The 17,956-nt window shown below is 37.3% G+C and overlaps 1 protein-coding gene and 1 non-coding gene across 2 annotated transcripts in view; both read right to left on the reverse strand.

The window, feature by feature from the left end:
• Positions 1-4,339: 4,339 nt before the first annotated feature.
• LOC109674440 (doublecortin domain-containing protein 1) overlaps positions 4,340-17,956 on the reverse strand; it is a 248,901-nt gene continuing 235,284 nt past the window's right edge. Inside the window, 2 exon segments of the mRNA XM_074043394.1 lie at positions 4,340-4,566; positions 13,253-13,376. The gene's annotated coding sequence lies outside the window, so the exon portion shown is untranslated.
• Positions 11,494-11,637, reverse strand: LOC141416750 (small nucleolar RNA SNORA12). Its single transcript, XR_012441341.1, has one exon. It is a non-coding gene; the product is annotated as a small nucleolar RNA SNORA12 (small nucleolar RNA).

Raw genomic sequence — 17,956 nt, forward strand, 5'->3', positions numbered from 1 at the left:
GGACAGGTTAGCTGACAGGTCCCTACAGGAACTCCTGGCAGTGGCTGAAAATGTTTTTAACCATCGGGAAACTCCAGAGGAGAGACAAACTCGAATGACCTTGGAGGCAAGAGCAAAGCAGACTCGCCAACTCGCCAAGATTCTCTTGGCCTCCTCTGTGGAATTGCCAGAGGACCGGGCACATCAACTACGCCGGTTCACAGCTGACCCAGGTAAGAGAAGGCCCACAGGGGGGTGCTCTAAGCTACAAAAAACCAGTGTGCTTACTGTAGAAAGCTAGGCCACTGGATCAAAGAGTGTCCTGAGAAGCTGACTACAAAAGCAAGATGATGGCAGGGGCCGAGCCCGAATCCTAGAATTAGAGGAACTAGATAACTAGTGGGGACAGGGTTTGGGCCTCCTCCCCGAACCTAGGGTAACCTTGCTGCCTTACCCAGACCTGGAAGCTCCCTTGCATGATTGTGCGGGAATCCTGAGTCAAGCTCGTGGGCTCAGAAAAGACCTGACTGACCAACCGCTCCCAGACGTTGAGATCACTTGGTTCACAGATGGCAGCAGCTTCATTCGGGATGGACAAAGGTATGCAGGGGCAGCAGTGGTGACAGAGTCTGAAATAATTTGGGCAGCCACTCTCACTGCGGGAACATCAGCCCAAAGGGCAGAACTGATAGCCCTCACCAAGGCCCTAGAACTGGGTGAAGACAGAAAGCTCAATGTGTACACTGATAGCTGGTATGCCTTTGCCATGGCACATGTTCATGGGGCCATATACCAGGAGAGAGGGTTACTCATGGCAGAAGGAAAAAACATTAAAAATAAACAGGAGCTCCTGGATCTGCTGGCCGCCTTATGGCTACCAAAAAAAACTGGCCATTATTCATTGTCCTGGGCACCAAAAAGCAGAAACGCCCATAGCCCGTGGCAACCAGAAGGCAGACCAAACAGCCAGGGAGGTGGCTTTATAAGCCACCGCCGTCCTGACCACTCAGCTACCCAACCCAGGAGCACCAACAGTGCCAGATCGGCCCCACTATTCACAAGAGGATTTAAGGTCAATACAAGTGCTACCTGAGACCAAAAAAATTGATGGTTGGTGGTATACAGGAGACCATAAGATAATTTTGCCTGGTGACCTAGCTGAAAACCTCCTCCACCATATTCATCGAACCACACATTTGGGGACTCGGAAGACAGAAGACCTCCTGAGGAATGCCCATCTAAAAGTGCTCAACCTTAGGACACTAAATGATTTGATTGTTGCCAAATGCCTTAGTTGCAGGCTAACTAACGTAAAAAATGCACCTAAGGAACAGGGGGCTCGATTAAGGGGCTCCAAACCAGGAGCCCATTGGGAAATGGACTTCACGGAAATAAAACCTGGCAAATATGGCTATAAATACCTCCTAGTTTTGGTAGATACTTTTTCAGGATGGACTGAGGCATTCCCCACCAAACATGAGACTGCACAAACAGTCATCAAAAAGCTGCTGGAGGACATCCTACCAAGGTATGGTATGCCAGCGCTCCTGAGTTCTGACAATGGCCCGGCCTTTGCTTCTCAGGTAACTCAAGAGTTAGCCAAGGCACTGGGGGCAAAATGAAAATTACACTGTACATATAGACCCCAGAGTTCAGGACAGGTAAAAAAATAAATAGAACCCTAAAGGAGACTCTTACCAAATTAACCATGGAGACTGGCGGGGACTGGGTGGCTTTTCTTCCCTTTGCCTTGTATCGGGTGCAGAATTCACCCTATCAGTTAGGATTAACCCCTTATGAAATTATGTTCGGGAGACCTCCTCCCATCTTACCTAATCTAAAGGCTGAATTCATTGCTGAATTTGATAACTGACAATTGCTTAATTCCTTAGAAGCTGTAGCACAAGCTCACAAAGATGTATGGCCTCATTTAAAGGCTATCTATGAAGCTGCTCCTCCACCTACCCCGCATAACTACCGACCGGGAGACTGGGTCTATGTGCGCAGACACCGCCAGAAAAACCTTGAACCATGCTGGAAAGGACCATACATTGTGCTTCTGACCACGCCGACGGCTATTAAAGTCAACAGGGTCGCCACCTGGATTCATCACACCCACGTCCGGCTTGCGGATCCCCATGACCAATTGGAGGATCATACTTCACAATGGAAGAAGATCAACAGAGACACGGACAATCCCCTCAAACTGAAGCTGTGCCGTTCTTGATAGTTATCCTAACACTTATTACAACTGTATATACTGCTCCCCTTAACCCTCATCAACCCCTTAACCTCACTTGGTTAGTCACAGAGACTTCCACGGGAGAAATCTTGACCCAAGTCTCAAAAATAGCACCCCTTAACACCTGGTTCCCGGAATTGGGTTTTGACCTACATGCTTTGCTCCCTGATTGCAGCCCATGGGCATTATGCCATAATTACTTCTATGTTTGTCCCGGGAAGAGGGCTGATAAGGGCTGGAGAAAACAAAGTGGGGGAGCCAGTGATTACTTTTGTTATTCTTGGGGCTGTGTGAGCACAGGGGACATTTACTGGTCACCTCCAGTAAAAGGGGATCTTATTAACATTGTCCGAAATGATATCCCCTCAACCCTTCCTAAAAGCCGTAAGACCAAAACCTGTACCCCCAGCAGTAATTGTCACTTCAACCCTATCAAGATAATCTTTACCAATACTGGTAGATAAGATACAACCTGGGAAACAGGAAAGACCTAGGGGCTAAGGTCCTATAACAAGGTCTGGTCAGTCTCAGGAGGACTATTTACCATCATCCTATGAAAAGAAGTTCCCAACTCTCCAAAACCCATACCCATTGGCCCAAACCCTGTCTTAATTCCCCCGGTGATACCTAAACCTGCTACGGCTCCCCCGATGACTCCCAGATCTGCAACTGCAGTTCAGGAACGTCATTCTCCAGGTACATATTCCCATACTAAGAGCCTTCCCTTCTCCCGATATCCTATCTGGGAATTGATGACCAAGACCTTTGAGGTACTTAACTCCTCCCAACCAAACCTGACAAAGGAATGCTGGCTCTGCCTGAATGCCCAACCTCCATTTTATACCGGAGTATCTATAATGGGAAACCACACATGGGTCAATCTGACCCAGTGCTCTTGGGGACTAAACGGCAAACTTTCTTTCTCTCCAACAAGTGACAGGAACAGGGACTTGTGTTCGGTCCCCTAAAGCCCAGCTCCCTAGAAGACTCTGTAATCAAACCATTGATATCTCAAACAATACTTATTATTCAGCTACCTCAGGGTGGTGGGCTTGCTCCACAGGACTAACCCCTTGTATCCATGAAACAAAGGTAACGGTTACTGCATTATGGTGCAACTGTTCCCCAGGATAACTTACTATGAAGAAACCCAGATGGAGCTAGCTTTTTCCCCCATACCTTCTTCCAGAACTAAGAGAACTATAGGGGTAGCAGCAATTTTACTATCCTTGTTGGTTCCCTAGGAATAGCTGGGGCAACTGGGGTCGGCACCTCAGCCCTAATTTTGCAGGACAAAAATTGTAGGGCCCTCCAGGTAGCCATCGATTCTGACCTCAAAAATCTGGACCAGTCAATCACTAAATTAGAGGAATCTCTAAACTCCTTGGCAGAGGTTACTCTGCAAAACAGAAGAGGCCTGGATCTCCTCTTCATACAGCAAGGAGGCTTATGTGCAGCCTTAGGGGAAGAATGTTGCTTCTATGTTAACCACTCAGGGGTTATTAGAGATTCAATGATGCTGCTTTAAAAAAAGGATCAAGGATAGAGAGCCTAAAAGCTCAGGATGGTATGAGCAATTGTTCAATTGGTCTCCATGGCTCATCACCTTGCTCTCAGCTTTGGCAGGGCCTATAATACTCCTCCTGTTAATGTTGACTATAGGACCATGTGTAGTTAACCGGCTGCTAACTCATCAGAGCACGGGTAAATGCAGTCCAACTCATGGTGCTGAGGTCACAATATCAACCTCTATATACTATAACCCCTACCTCCTCCTCAGACCCATGATTGGGCCTGAAGAATTCACTAGAAGAAGGGGGTAATGTTGGGCCCCAACTAGGAAAAAATAACAGATGTGGGGCCCCATTTAAAAAAATAACAGGGACATCGTCATTTCAGGCTCAGGTTCCTTTGTTCCTTAGCCTGACCTGAGCACAACCTCTCCCCTGGAGTGCACTCTAACCTGGGCATGAACCCTCCTCTGGAATGCACCATCTCAGCCCTGATCCAATCATAATTGAGCAAAGCAGGCCTTTGCCCAAGGTGACCAAAAAAGGAATAACTCTGGCCATATTCTTGATGACCAAGACACAATGGAGTAAAAACCAATTCCAATATGCCAAGACCCCCTCACCTGAACAACATCCAATCTGTTCACCCCTAGGATGGGAAGTCCTGCCTCTTGCCCTTCACCAATAAAAACCCTGCTGGGGTGAGGCTCAGGGCTCTCTGTGCAGATCCGCTGTGTCGGTGAGGTCGGAGAGCCCCAGCTTAAGCCTGAATAAAGGCTCTTTCTTTTTGCATGCGACTTCAGACTCCTGAGCGGTCTTTTGGGGTCTCGTGATCTGGGTACAACAAAGACAAATAAAAATGGAGATAATTTATGACCATCAGACTCCATACTTAAGGGACTTTAATAGAAAGTTCTTTAATAAGAAGGAAAATTATTCTTGATAACATGTCAAAATTTATAGAATGAAGCTAAAACCTTGCTTAGAAGTAAATTTATACCCTTAAATGCTTATATTAGAAGAGAAGAAAGGATGAAAAAAGGTAAATGAAAATGGGCTATGCAAAGGGTAAGGTTTTAGGTAGAAAAAAAAGAGGTAAGAGCATTTTAATTAACATCCCAGGATCAAGTCAAGTATAATTAGCCTACACTTACAAGTTGAGAGATTCTGAGAAATAAGATTATATAGTACAGAGGGTCTGACAGTTTATGTTTCATTTAACTTAGTGAAGAATAGCTAAACACTGAAGAATTGACACAATAAGTGAAATACTTCACAGGTAGAGTTTTCAATATTAACTACCCTCTCCCTACAATAACAACCATCATTCTCCTTTTATTTCAATGATTTGATATCACTCTTCTTATAAAATTTTGGCCTTACAATTCTGTGAGGCCAGAAAGTATACGTATCTTTTCAGTACTGCATCCCCAAAGGCTCAGATGCTGTCGGATAGTGCTCAGAATATAGAAAATGCCCAATAACTATTTGCATATTAATAAAGGATGAAAGAAGTAGATGATGTAGATGTCAGTGAGCCATTGGAACACCTGAGCTCAGTTTTGTATTGATATATGAGTTGGTTGTAGAACTATAGTTGTCCAGAACATAGGAGGGTCTCAAAATGTACGAATGAATGCTTGGACTAGTTCACCTCTCCAATCTTATTTCCATTAATTGCCCTACTTTGTTCATTTATTTGTTCATTCAGTTAACAATTTGTATTGAGGACCCACTATATACCAGGTAAATTCTGGACCTGGACATACAGATGTGAATTAAAAAAAAGTTCCTGCTGAAGTAGGGCATACATTCTAACTGAACAACTCAGGCAGGAAATAACCATATGTGTATGACATGTTGAAGTACGAACCTTGAAAAAAAAAAAAACAGAGAAAGACAGTGACAGGATATGATCATGTATGCCAAGTCTGAGAAACTGCCCTGAAGCCAGGATATCTAGAGCAGAGGAAAGGGGTTGGGAAGAATGGTGGTTAAAGAGTGATGATGGGTTTGGGTAAGTAGGATATAGCTCATAATAAAGACGGGTTTCATCCTAAAGGAGATAAAAAAGGCATTGGAGGATTTGGAGCTGAGGACTCCCATGATTTCTGACTTAATGAATTTAGAAGAATCACTCTGCTCATTTAGTGGAGAATAGATTATAGGAGTACAAAGGCAGAAAGAGATAGGGACCTAACAGATAGGCCATTTTGACTGTTTCTACCCTTCCCTCATTATATGTGGTAATTTAATATTATCTCTACCTCCTGTCTTCTCCTTTTCAACCTCACTACCTACAACTCTCACTATTATAATGACACTCTCCTTTGGGAGCTTTATAACATCAGCAAAAGTAGGAACAGAACTTCCCATTCATCCCTTCAATAGTCCCAGGACAGACAAAATTGAGTAGAAAGATAAATAATACATTTTTAAAAAGAAAATTAAGCAGATTATTTGCAGGTTTCAGTAACTCATGGCTACAAATGAGAAAGAAAATTAATCATAAAATGCTTACTTAGAAGTCTTTGGTAATCTCTAAAGTAATACACATTGATAAAAACCTAATCCTTCAGAATGCTTCGTTTTGACTTTGCTTCAAAGAAGCAGGAGAAATTATATTATTTTAATTCACACAGAACATATGAGGATTAATTTTTTAAATATACCAAACCCAAACAGGCAATAATATCAATCAATATCAGGATATTTGACTCTTCTAATAAAACAGTTATATCTCTAGAACACATAATAATTTGATATTCTAAAATATGCTATACTATTAAGTAAAATATTTTTAAAAAGGCAAATTTTTAAGCTGAGCCTTTTCATTATTCCTAAGAAAGCAATGTAATCTAAGGGGATTTCACTTCTAGAAAATATAATTGGATTTACCAAATATCAAAAGAAATCATGTTAACATTTACCTTTATTAATAAGGGTTCTAGAAATAAGAATTGGAGCTATGGGAATTTAAACAGTCCATTTTCCTTAAATAAAAAAGAGTCTGACCTGTTCACTTACTGTCTCTATAAAAATTTGTTGATATTTATTAAACAAAACAAGGAAAAAGTTCAAAGCAAATGATATGGTTACAGATTACCATCAACTATATGCAAGACTATGTAAGTGATTTAATAGAGTAATAAATCATATGCTCCTGAATACTCAAGAAATCAGAATATGATTCTTTCAATTTTAATGTGCACTTTTACAATTTATAATTATATAGACATGATTATTATTTGTCTGTGTAGTGAACATCTCATTACTATTTATCTTTCTTTGAAAAGCAAGAGAATATAACAGCTTCTTTAGCTAGTGCATTTCAAATCTGCTACTAAGAAAAAACATTGAATGCAGAAAAAAGCATGCCACTTCTTTCAAGCTTCATTTCTTCTATTTTGTCAGGGGTGAAAATGGCATTTAAAAACTTGACCAATACCATCATTTAAATTCATATTCTCTTGGAATGGTAAGTATAATAAAGTGAGAACCAAATGCTCAATGTTTATTCCATGCCAATCATAGCCAGCTTAATTATAGTAGAAGGATTGGTTTTATAGCAATTGTAAAAATGTAAATAAGGCTTTAAAACTGACTCAGGAATTATATTTTATAAATGAAGCTTTGATATTAAATTCAACAATTCTCTTAGGGTATGATATGCATTATTCAAACTGTTCCACTTTTGTCATGATTGAAATAGTATTTTTACTTTGGGAAGCCAGGGGTCAGAAACACCTGTTTCTTATCAAATTACATATCCTAATGATGATAATTTTAAGCACTAGATTAACTTTAAAATATAAATATGGCAATATTTGAAAGTTTAAATGAGCAAATAGAAGTTTACTTAAAAATTGTCAGTGGAAAATTGAAATAAAATGTAGCACAGCCTTATCTATTTTAGTCCAAATATTCTTACTAGTAAAGTATGTCTCAAATGTCTATATTAAAAATGCGTTTTAAACTTGTGTTGATTGTCCCTATTTCAAATGCAATATTTAATTATTAAAATTTGGAAAATAAGTGAAAATTAAAATTTAAAAGCTCAGTAAAAACTGTCAATACTTTGATATATTTCTTTCAAATCACCTGCCCATCTGCTTAGCTATCTGTCTTCACCTTTATCTATATAAAGTTGGAATAACATTAAATGTCTTTATAGCTTGCTTTTATATTAATATCAGATCATGATACATTAAAATACATTTTAATTGAAAACAATCAAAGGATTTTTAAATATCTGTTCTCTTTTCAGAGTGAAGAAGTACATGCCAAGTTGAGTCATGAAGAGAAATGTCAGTGTGATCCATGGCAGCTGCTGGCTTCCCTGGGAAGGAAGGGGCTGGTTAGGAGTACAGTAGCTAGCAAACCCCTCAGCACCCCACAAAGTCACTAGTGGGAAAAGAACAAAGGCCTTTCCAGTGCAACCAACACAGATGTGCCCAAAGGCGAGCTGTCAGAAACAGTTAAGATGACAGCTACTCACAGTTCATTATTTCTTTCTCACAGGTCACTGGGTGACAAGCTGGGTCAGTATGCTTTGTTGGCTGTCCTAGTCCTTCCCCACCCCCTATTCAATTTAAATACTGTTAAAGGCCTCCTTTGGCTAAACTAATGTAAACAAACACATTCCAGACACTTAAAGATGCCAGAACATGACATTTATTTTACTTTGGACCAAACTTGGAATTAAATAAACACACAACTTTATTCAAGCAAGAAGGGAGCAAAAATATTTTGTTAAGATGTGTTTAAAGTAAACAAGAAAATATAATCCACCCTGAACTAAGAACCTTATATAAGACTTCATATGATATTCTTCTTTTTCAATGGGAAAAGAATTATCCCATGTTCCAAAAAAAGATTACCAATCAGATTGTTTTCCCAAGTGTGTGTAATATATTAAATGAAGTGATTCTGTAGATGGGAGATCCCAGTTTTTGGCTTGTTTTAGACTGTGTGTATGGGGATGGGGGGGTGTTTAAAGATATAATTGAAAATAATATATCAATCAAAATGGCAATCATCTAATCAACTGTCATTATGAAATACACATAAAATTTAAGTAATAGTTTAATATGACTATCAATATGATGCCATTCTGTTATTAAAAAAAAAAAAAAAACCTTGTGGGAAAGAGGGTGATCTAAGGATCCACAAAGGCCTCAGCTCAAATCCTAACTCCCCTATTAGCCCATTCTGTGACAGGGCCTTTCCAGCCACAGTTTGTGTATCTTAATAGATTATGAGAGTAACTACATCACCAGGTTATGATGTTTATAAGTAAATCGATCTCTCATGATATAATAAGTACTTAGAATAGCAGTGGCCACATGATAAGTATTCAACAAATGACAGCTATTAGTTTCCTGTTGCCAAATTGAATATATACAAAGCTGAACCGAGCCACCAAAGCATGAAAATCTTGGATAATTATGACAAGTTACAGTCATATTATTAGACAAGGACTTTTCAAAACCTCTAATTAATTCAAGAGCAAGCCTCTGTAAATCAGTAGGTCTACAGTACAGATCTACATAGTTGGATAATATTTTCTGCCATTTATTTAGTCTTCACTAAAAAAAGAACATATTGATAAACGTTTTATTTTTCCATTTCTAAATTATTTTAGTTTACTTACAGATTCACTACCCAAGATATCCAGTTAAAATAATAGCCTCCATTTGAAAGGCTGAAGATTTGGAATAATTGCTAAGAGGTGAGCACAAATAGTCAAGGGTGAGTCTTTGGCTCACGTAGGTCTGCTTTAAATTACTAGCTGAGAAACCTCAGCTGAGTAAATTAATCTCCCTGTGCCTCAGTGCCCTTTATCAGTAAAACATTGATGATTCCCTTGTGCTACTTCCCTCATGAATTATTGGGAAATTAGGCACTGAAAACACTTAAGCAAAGTTAGTAAATTTTAATTGTTATCAATTATACTCTAACACTATCTTTTGTTTTCACATATTACCTGCTACTACCTACCAATTTCTGTCTTTCCCCAAACTGAGCTATTGTGGTTCTCTCCTTCCTTGGCTTCCTTCCAAGGGAGCACATAAATGATACACTCCATCATTTCATCATTTTCAATTGTACAGTGAGTTTTTTTATTTCATTTAATTTACATTGAGTAAAACAAGAAAACAAGAAGCTTTCTCTTGAAGCTGTAAAAATATATAACACACTGATTCCCTTATATTCAGCACTGCATTACAATTTTGCCCCACAATTCTTTCCAAAATGGAGGAAAGTGATTGCTATAAGTATCTTTATTCAAAACAACTTTGGTAGGAGAGCAAAAACCGAGGGAAAGAAACTGAACTTTCACCTACTGAAGTAAATTGTGAGGGTAAAGGGAAGAGAAAGAAGATAAATTCCTGTGGCTTTAGTTTAAAAAAGAAGGTGGCAAGAAAAACTATTAAGGCCTAAAACATCACTCCGGACCAATGTTCACTAAGAAAAGGGCCCTGAGAAATTTCTTATGAAAGAAAATCCCAAATACATTTATCAGTGAATTCCTATTGACTGAAAAAACAATTCTAAATATAGTAGTTCCCCTATCCACAGGTGATATGTTCCAAGAGCTCCCTGGTGAATGCCTGAAAGTATAAATACTGTAGTTCCATCCCCTGCATATACTGTGTTTTTCTGTAGGTACATACCAATGATACCAATGTTAAGTTTAACTTTTAAATTAGGAATAGTAAGAGATTAACAACAATAACTAATCATAAAATATAACAACAGACCAATACAATTTATTTAAAGAAAAAATTGATTATTTCAGGAATTTTCCATTTACTATTTTTGGACCCTGTTGACCATCAGTAACTGAAATTGAAGCTAAGGATAGGTAGTGATAACTCTACTACCCCCATTACAAATTCTTTTCTATTCTCTACTTGTTTTCAGAATATTTTCACATCTACTGTTTATTGAATGCTTACTATGTTTCTGGAAATTTAAAGATATCTCACTTAATTCTAGCAACTCTATGTGCCTTTCTTCCAATGTTCCATCATCAGATTGCATTGCTCAAGGTAATATACAAAAACAAATGGAGAAGCCAAATCTCTAAACTATCCAAGCCCTATCCCCTCAAAGGAAATGCCTCCTAGCTGAGGAAGGAGGGAAATCATAGGGAAGTAGGCAAGTTATCACAAAGGCCAGATTCAGCATGGGGCAAATACAGAAATTCCACATAAGTCTGAGAATTTGAGAGCAGCAGTAACGTGTTCTTCTTTTCTGAGTAAAACCCAGGACAATGACGAAAGCCCACAATAATGACAGTCCTAAGCATTCTCTCAAAAAGAATAGGGAAGAAATGGTGTGGTGGCCATGAAATGACCTAGGAAATCAGGCCAACCACAACCTCACAGAGCAGTATTTTGTGTTTCCACATACCCTGGTATTCCTTGAGTTCTTGTTTTAGATGAAAACATCAGACAAAAGACTGTTCCCAAGGGACTTACATTCTAGTTACAGGAGAACAGCAAATGTGCTATGGACAGTGGCCTAGCTGCAGCCTTTGTGGTCATATTTTTGAGCATCGGAGAACTGAGAACCTTGTGTATGATTAAAAAATAAGTAACAGGGAAAAGAACTCCTAGAATCTTAATTGTACCATCCAGGACACCTTCATACAATAGTAACAATAAAATACTAAGCTTGTTAATTTTATCATCAAAATAACAAATACAAATAATAAATTAAAGAGACAATAAAGTGAAGAGTCGGGCTTTTTCCACATGTGGGAGCCAATCTCTGGTGCAGAAAAAGCTCAAGAGAGACTGCTCTGTCTTCAAGCCTTCACCAACTCCTATATAATGTATGTGGCAGCGTCAGACCCATTTGAGCAAAAACAAATGCACTGGAATAAGAATCACTTTTACTATTACGAAAAAAATAGTCCCCTCCTGTCAAAATCCCACATGGGAATATGTAATTTAAGAATGTAAAACAACTATTAATTGACATAAAAAGTTATCAAGTTCATGTTCCTTTTTAATGCAAGTGCCACTTCTATCTGTAATGAGCATATTTAAAGTTAAGAGTTCCTTTAAACTTTAGTAAGTATGCCCCATAAGAGTTGTATTACTAATTTTGAAAAGAATTTGCCTGAGGCATTAATAAAAGTAGAATTCTTCCCCAATAAAATTTGTTTTGAAAAAACAAAGAATTGTATTACTCCTTTAAGAATATTTCAGCCAAGAGTAATTTCAGACAATCATAGATTAAAATTACAGTTTGTAAAGTCATTTTGTGATTCACATCAAACCCAACAAAACAATAATAATAAGCTTTAGTTTCCAATTATCTAAAGAGAATAAGAAAAATAGTTTGCACTTTTCAACCAAGGATAATTTTCAATTGGCTAGCAGGTCACCGTTGTTACTTTTATTCTACTCATATAAATGGTGTTAATTTGTTCAGCTATCACTACTTAAGGCCATCTTGTGCACTTACCCTCAGATCCAAATATAATGTTCAACTTAAGGAAAATATAAAAGACTTCTCATGTTTATGGCTTTCTTAAAGACCTCTTGGCATTTTCACAATTGGATATATGCTCAGTAATGCCCTTCACTTAATTGTTATTTCGGCATACTTTAGTGTAGTTCCAGGATAGCAATCCATCGAAGTATACTTATAAATGATAACATACATCAGTCTTTAACAAAATCCATATAAATGTCACCTCTCTTCATCAAATGTGACCCTAAAACCACTATGCTGGAAAGCCAAAGGGCTTTTGAGATATTTCAAACATCTCCAAGAAATCAATCTTACATGAAACTGAAGGAAAACGTCGAATGTCATTGAGCAATAAACCTCAAGTCTATCAGTGCCCTACCTCTAAGCAGAAGCCTTAGGAAGTTCCTCTTCCAGTTTCCTCACCAAGGCCACTGTCAGCTTCCCTGCCTTCTCAAGAGAACCTTCTAGCACTATGTGGGTGTCGGCTAGTTCTGGTAGTTGCTTCAGAGAAGAATTGCTAGCACTTTTTTTGTGAAACCTAATAAATGAAATATAAAAATAATATAGCTAATTTTTGTTGAGTAGAAATATCTAAACTACATATGCCAAAAATATAACATTGTACTTCTTGAGGTTCCTTCAGTCTTCACACAGCACATAATCCTTGTATGTGGAAAAAAAAGAAGGTAATCCTAAGAAAAAAGCTAGTGTATTGCTATTTATTAGATAAAATAATGCTTATGTAAATATATATGATGTTCATATAAATGTGCATGTGGAAATTGTACTATGTGTATCATTTTAAATAGTAATATTAAGATGTGAATTCATGCTTCTCTCCAGAAAACAACTTGAACATTTTTTTCTCTTTTCAAAATATAGTTTGGAGGGGGAGAGTAAGGGAGGGGGCAGGGGAAAGGAGGGAGAAATGACCCAAACATTGTATGCACATATGAATAAAATAAAAATTAAAAAAATATGTATAAAGTTTGGAGATATTCCTGTCTTGCCACTGGCTTAGTATACTGACCTCTTTTGCCTTGTTCTTGATGAACTGTGGTCCAGGCTCCATGGTGAATGTTATACTCTGTCTGGGTCACATCCATGTGTGCATTTAGCTCCTCTAGGTAGGTCAGAACAAACTGAGGATAAGCCTATAAGAAAGAAAAAAATAAAAAGTAGTTCCAGCCTTGTAAGTTAGAACCAAAAATCTATCCAACTGGAAAGAGGGAAAAATAAATTAGTGATAAAAGATCTGGCTAATAAATATCAAATTCAGATCAAAATCAAACCAAATTACTTTAGAACTAAACTTTCTGATTCATTGTTTATGCTTATCTAGTTTAGCTAGCAAGATAAACTAGATAAGAGATATTGTTAAAAATAAATATTGTTAAAAATATGAAAACCATCTTATGTATTAGTAATAGCATTTTATTCTATTTTCAAGGCACTACTGTAAGCAAAGTACACATATGAAATGTGTAGTTGTATTGCTTAGAAGTACTCAATTCTGCTCTACAATAGACAAGGAACATGGAACGGATGAAATTCAGCTGTATAAAGCAGAGATAAATTAGTAATCTGAGAAATGTCACACAGAATAAGTACAGTACATGTCTGTAAACATAGAAAGGGACAGGATAAAATATTTAATATTCATGATTTACTAAATAACAAAGCAACAAATATTTTGAAACACAAAGTACAAATAATACATATGAGGCACAAAATAATCATGAGACATTTAATTGGCCACCCTTTGCTGATTCTTTTTTGGGCTCCTCTGCCAAATAAAATCCATCACTGCTCATCAGGCTAACTGGAACACCACTGTTGGCCAAGTGTACTTGCACGCCAGTTCTCATGAGCAAGTGCTGTCACTGCTCCAGGACCTTTTGTCTCTTGGGACCCTTTGCTCAAATTTCAGTCCTGGTCTTTGTGTGTAACCACATCAACAGCACAGAGAGAGGATATGTAAAGGCTGCAGAACAAGATTCAGGAAATATGGCTCTTTGACCCACTTCCACTTCATCTTAAATGTGTTACCCTACCCATTTCTATTCCTGTACATTTTGTTTTGTGCTTTAAATTTATTTAATAAATCATGATTAGTTTGATTTGTGCACCTTTCTGTTCCATGAGTTCTAGGATAGGTCCTACAAGCTACCGTTGCATCAACATAATTCTCCACATGACACTATGTTTACATTATAATCCTTACAATGGCACTTTGAATAGCTAGTATTGCTGTGCCCATTTTAAAGATGCAAGCAGACACAGGGAAGGTAACCAGTGTGCTCAGTGTCATTCAGCTTATTTACTATTCTGGAAACCCAAGATAAGTTCCCTCAGTTATGATGCAAAGACTTTGCTCTATTTTTTAAAGTTTGGAAAGAAAGTTCTAACAAAAAAATACAAGGAGAAGTTCAGTGAATAATTAAAGGTACTAGGGCCCTGACACTGTTCAAGAAAAAGAGATACTGAATAACTTTAAGCTTGTTAGAAATGTATAAGTAAATATGAATGCTAAAAATGTAAAGCACTTCAGAACCTTAAATGCATGATACAAGTATAAGAAGTCAATCAGAGAAGGTTTCACACTGTATGATTTCAACTACAGTATATTCTGGAAAGAACAATACAGGGTTTAAAGAGGAAGGATGGATGAGTGGAAGGTGCACTAGGTTTAGGGGGCAGTTAAGTCATTCTGTTTGGCACTATAATGATAGATACATGTCATTGTACTTTTATCTAAACCAATAAATAAGCAACACCAAGAATGAACCTGAATGTAAGCTATAGGTATAGGGTAATAACCAATACAGGTTCATCCACTGTAAAAGTACCACTCTGGTGTGGGATGTACATAGTAGAGGAGGCTATGAGTATATGGAAGCAGGAAGGGTATGAGAACTTTCTCTGTTTTAAGTTCAATTTTTCTGTGGTTTTAAAATTTTTCTAAAAAATGGTATATTTTTAGAAAAATATAAAAGATGTTACCAAAAGCACAAGTAACAAAAGAAATATAGGTAAATTATAATACATCAAAATTAATTTTGTGCTGCAAACAGTGCCGTAAGAAAGGGAAAAAATTTGCAATCATATGTTTGGTAATGGATGCATACTGGAATATATAAAAATTTTATTCTCAATAATAAAAATACAGACAACCCAATTAAAAGATGAACAAAGGATCTGAGAAGACATTTCTGTAAAGAAGATATACAAATGACCAACAAACACATAAAAAGATGTTCAACATCACTAGTCATTTAGGAAATACAAATCAAAACCTTAATGAGATAACATGTCACATCCATTAGGATGACTATAATCAAAATGACAGAGAATAACAACAGTTGGCAAGGATATAGAGAATTTGGAACCCTCTTATGTTGATAGTAAGAATGTAAAATGGTAGAGCCATTCATTTGGAAAACAGTTTGGCTTTCTCAGAATCTTAAGTGTGAAGTTATCATATGACCTAATAAATACACTGCTAGTTATATACCCATGAGAAATGAAAACATACATTCACATATAAGCTTCTATATCAACGTTCATAGTAGCATTATTCACAATAGCCAAAATAGTGAAAACAAACAAAATGCCTATCAACTGATAAATTGATAAATATAAGAGATATTTCCATACAATTGAATAGATTTGGCAACACAAAGAAATGAAGTACTAATGCATATGTAAGAAGTTGGAAAACACTGGTCTATGCTGACAAAATCAATGATAACAGACCACATATTATATGATTCCCTTTATTTGAAATATCCAGAATAGAAAAGTTGTAAAGAAAACAAGGCTGGGGTGGCAGACAGAATGAGGAAAAAGAGGTGTTCAGTATAAGGTGTTTATAAGGAAGGACAAGAATGCCTGGCTAAAATAGTATGTTTACTGGACCTACCTCTCAGATAATCTTGGAAAGAGATTTTTTGGAATCACCAAGCTAACCTTAAGCATTAGCAAAAAGAAGTTTAATATTTAAAAAATTAAGATTTCCATTTTGCCTTATGTCATATCTACTGCATTATTTTTTTTCTTATGTCACCTCTTATTGTCCTAAATATGTTCATGACAACTCAACTGAAGAAAATGTGACAGGCAATGGAGAAATAGACTATTTTACATTGGTTCTAAAGTAAAACATTAAAGCCCAAATTCAACCACAAAAGATCAGTATGTTTTCAATATAAGAGAACATAATATCAGATATGTTCCAAAATATCAGAACATTAAAACAATCAACTTTTTAAAAAGCAAAATAAACAGTAGACACTTTCTAAGACAATAAGTGCCAAGAGCATGGTTCCAACTGTATCAGCCATAAAATCATTCCCCAGTGCTAGGAATCTCTCTGTATAGCTATCCTTATCTCAACTAGCAAAAATGCTTTGTTTTTCTTATTATTGCTTATGTCTTCTCTTCAACAAAATTCGAGATAAGGGCAGAACAGGTTCTGCCTGGAAGCGAGGTGGGGTGGGAGGGGGGGGGGCGGGGAGCAGGGAGGAGAAATCACCCAAACAATGTATGCACACATGAATAAATGAATAAAAAATTTTAAAAAACCCATTCCCATATTCTAATGTTAGTTTCATATTTGCATCCTCTAATAGAGGTAAAGACATTTTACATAAGTTTACATCTAAAGTACATTTCTCTAATATTGGAAATCAGCTGTACCTTGCACATGGGAAATTTTAGTATATATCAAATGAGATGGAAGAAGAAGTGCCCAAAAGATAGGGCCATGATGTGTCTGAACATGCTGCTAGGCATCACAGAAGCAATGACAAAAAATTATATTGTAGAAAGTAAGCAAAAAGTGATGGATGGGCTTTGCTTCCTGCCGTTGACAGTGTAGCAAAAGTGACAGTGGCTATCACCCATCCTTCCACCACACATTTGGAGACTTAAATTGTCCAGGCACTTTCCCTTTGGATAAATCTAAGCCACACGTAATGACTATTCTAAGTTCTTTGATACCATAGTTCTTCAGTGTTCACTATTTTAACACCAAGTAAGCTTGTTCTCCAACCAGGTACCCACCATATTATTCATCAGACAATCAGTACAAAGAACCTACTCCTCCAAAATCTGGTGCTCATTTATAGACACATAGATAGATCTGGAGATACAGAGATAGAGACACAGTGAGACAATTTTAATCATTGTCCTTAGAAACTATAAAGATTATACATGATTTGGAAATGAGACTATACCAAACAATGGCCAAAGAATCATCCATTCTGTGCCTTTTCTTTCCTTTGTCTGGTCACTCAGAAATCTAGTGTTAAGAGCTACAATTGCTGTTGCTAACATGATTTTTATCCATATATTTACTTAGTCTACTTTCCCTTCCACATAAATTCAAGATCCTTTTTTCACACACTGATATGCCACATCTCTAAGGCCTGGCAGGAACACTGATTTGTGCCATATTGTCTTTTGATTGACATCACCCATTTGGTAAAATCTACTGTCCCATGATCACCACATCTCATTTGTTGCTAGAGAAAATACTATGACGGGTTCTTTCCTCCCACCTGTCATGACAGGGTCCTGACCCACTTGCCCAAATAACTGCACACAAGCCAGAGATCTTTAGAGACTCAAACTGCTGGCTACTTCAGACTTCTGTCTTAAAACTGATGAAGTACCTATAATATGGATCTTCAAAACATAGATTCTATTTTCTTTTCTTACAATCTGATCTTTA

The sequence above is a fragment of the Castor canadensis genome, chromosome 1 (genome assembly GCF_047511655.1).
Source record: "Castor canadensis chromosome 1, mCasCan1.hap1v2, whole genome shotgun sequence".
Classification (NCBI taxonomy): domain Eukaryota; kingdom Metazoa; phylum Chordata; class Mammalia; order Rodentia; family Castoridae; genus Castor; species Castor canadensis.